At 53.8% G+C, this 2,654-nt stretch overlaps 1 protein-coding gene across 4 annotated transcripts in view; it reads right to left on the bottom strand.

Moving 5' to 3' along the window:
• ZFAND3 (zinc finger AN1-type containing 3) overlaps positions 1-88 on the bottom strand; it is a 342,184-nt gene extending 342,096 nt beyond the window's left edge. For all 4 annotated transcript variants that reach the window (XM_017870149.1, XM_017870151.1, XM_017870150.1 and 1 more), the window contains exon 1: positions 14-88. The gene's annotated coding sequence lies outside the window, so the exon portion shown is untranslated. The remainder of the gene's footprint in view (positions 1-13) is intronic.
• Between the last annotated feature and the right edge of the window lie 2,566 nt (positions 89-2,654).

Below are 2,654 nucleotides of genomic sequence, written 5' to 3'. Positions count from 1 at the left end.
GGCGGCGGCTGGGCCCGGGCCCCGCTCTGAGGAGGAGGTGGCGGCGGCGTCGGGGGGCTCGGGGCGGGGGGAGGGGGAGGGAGCGGGCGCGCGGGCGGGCGCGAGTCCGGGGCTCGGAGCCGGGATTCCAGGCCGGTCAGCTGGAGGCGGGCCGCACCACTCGGTCTGCGGAGACGGGGGGGGGCAGGGGAGGTGCGGAGAGGAGAAGGAGGGAGCCGAGAAGGAGGGGCGTGCGGACGCACCGAGGACCGCGGGGGAGGAGGGACACCGACGCCCTCGACGGCTCCCACCGCCGCTCCCCAGCCAGAGCGATGTCCCGTGCGGTGGCGCGGGGAAGGACCGGAGGTCCCCGCCGGCTCCGGAGTCGCAGCGGCCGCTGTGAAGCCCCGGGCCCTGCTGGCTCCGTAACACCGGCCCCTCCCCCGGAGGCTGCGCTGACCGGACAATGGCCGCTCCGCCCCTCCCCTCTATGCACCCCTCCCGAGGAGTCACAATGGTCTCGCCCGGGGGAGCCACCGCCAAAGCCCAGCAGCTGATCAGCTGGGATCCGGGCGTGCCACTTTGTTCAGCGCCTCAAAGGCGGAGTGCGGGACTGTGGGAGAAAGTGAGAGCCTCGGGCTCTCGCCCGGCGACGGGCGACTGAGGCCTTCGTATTCTTAGAACTTTTAAAATCTGAAGCAACCTTATCTTCCCCCTGTCTGAAGAAGGGGAGCAGGTTTCTGAGTACTCCGGGGCGCGGTGTCTCCCCCTAAACGCGAGTGGTGCGCTCCAAGCGGGAGGGGGAGGAGCAGATTAGTTGTTTAGGGTAAATTGGGCCAGTCCCTGAGCGGCGGCGCATGCGCCCGCAGACCCCGTATCCGAGTGCGAGGAGGGGCCTCTGAGAGGAATGCCAAACGCGGAAGTGGAGTTTGGACTTCCCGGGTACGTTGGAGTCAAGGTCCCTGGAGCTGCAGCTCTTGTTCCTGGGCGATGCCGCGGAGCCTTTCTCCCTAGTTTGCCAACTCCCTGGGAGTCTCTCTCTCTTCCTGGTCCCCCCACACCCAAACAACTCTTCGAGTTCCACCCGGTATACTGGTCTCTTTACAGGAACTTTTGGGAAATGCCCCTCCCGCAGCCCCTTGTCTGGGGCAAGTTCCTTGTCTCTTCCCCCACCGGTGTTGAGTAGTTCCTTGTCTCTCCACTCCCAACCACAGAGCCAGAAGTCCATTGCCTGTGCCCGGGCTAGGAGAGCCTCCCTTCTTCCTACAGCTGACTCGTTTGGTTTTTGGAGGGGAAAGGGGAGCTGTGGCAGAATCAGTAATGGAAATTGGTAAGTGATCAAAGAAGTTTCGAGGCACTAAGAAAATGAGTCCTTTAACGCTTCTAGTCCTTGATCCTGAGCTCATTCTGATCTCAGCCAGTCGTGGACAGAGAAACCGATTATTGATGACTAAGTTCAACAGAGAGGCAACATCCTTCAGACCTTTTGGAAACCCATCGCTGAGGAAGACTTCCTGGCTCTTCCGGAAGCTCTTCCGGAATAGCTGCCGTATACCCTCCCGGCCTGTCGGATATATGAGAGCCTCAGAGAGAGTATTACCTAGATTAATTTGGTTACCAAATGTTGCTATCTTATTTCTTTGTATACTAAATCACATTTCCGTTTGTGCATTCTCTGTGGGTTTGTTAACATTGATGTTTATTTTGGTACTCTAAAGAGCAAGGATCGCATTTAGCTTAGTATGCCACAGATGCTGTTGATGGTGCAGTTAATGATTGCAAAAATCAAGCCATTTAAAGCCAAAACACCCCAAAACGTGAGGGATAATTTATTATGCACAATATTTAGTTTTAATTTTGTGGATTTTCCAAAGCCTTCAATAAGTATATGTGTAAGAAAGTGCATAGAAAAAGCCGGGCGCTGGGGCTCACGCCTGTGATCCCAGCATTTTGGGAGGCCAAGACGGGTGGATCACCTGAGGTCAGGAGTTCGAGACCAGCTTGGCCAACATGGTGAAACCCCGTCGCTAGTTTTAAAAAATACAAAACATTAGCCGGGCAGGGTGGCGCGCGTGTAATCCCAGCTACTCGGGAGGCTGAGGCAGGCGAATCTCTTGAACCCGGAAGGCGGGTGTTGCAGTGAACCGAGATCATGCCATTGCACTCAAGCCTGGGCAACAAGAACGAGAGCGAAACTCTGTCTCAAAAAAGAAGAAAGAAAGAAAAGAAAAAAAAATGCATAGAAAGGATAAAGCCATACAGCACACCTTGCTCTCACTGGATTCATATTACCCTTAAATCTTCATTTAAACCGACATAAAATTCCCAGATACGTGAGATACTTAACAGCCTTTGAGTTTAACAAAGATTAAGTGGGACTGTCTCTCTTGGCATCTTGATGATTTTCTTTTATGGACAGAAAAGGAAACTCCACAACTAAAAGGAGAATTCAACATAAAAAGTGATTGTCATTTTCCAAACTGCTTTCCTGTTTGCCAGTTATTCAACAAACGTTTATTGAGTACCCAGTATACACAAGGAATTTCCTCAGCACTCTGGAGACTAAAAGGATTAATAAAATGTAGCATTCACCAGCAGGTCCCTACATATAATGTAGATAATTTGGTTCCAGTCGTCCTCTCAGACTTCATTTTCTGCTCTTCTCTGTTCACCCT

This window comes from Rhinopithecus bieti, unplaced genomic scaffold (assembly GCF_001698545.2).
Source record: "Rhinopithecus bieti isolate Rb0 unplaced genomic scaffold, ASM169854v2 scaffold_4553, whole genome shotgun sequence".
Taxonomy (NCBI): domain Eukaryota; kingdom Metazoa; phylum Chordata; class Mammalia; order Primates; family Cercopithecidae; genus Rhinopithecus; species Rhinopithecus bieti.
The sequence above is the reverse complement of the archived record's forward strand: the minus strand, read 5'-3'. Positions and strand labels throughout refer to the sequence as shown.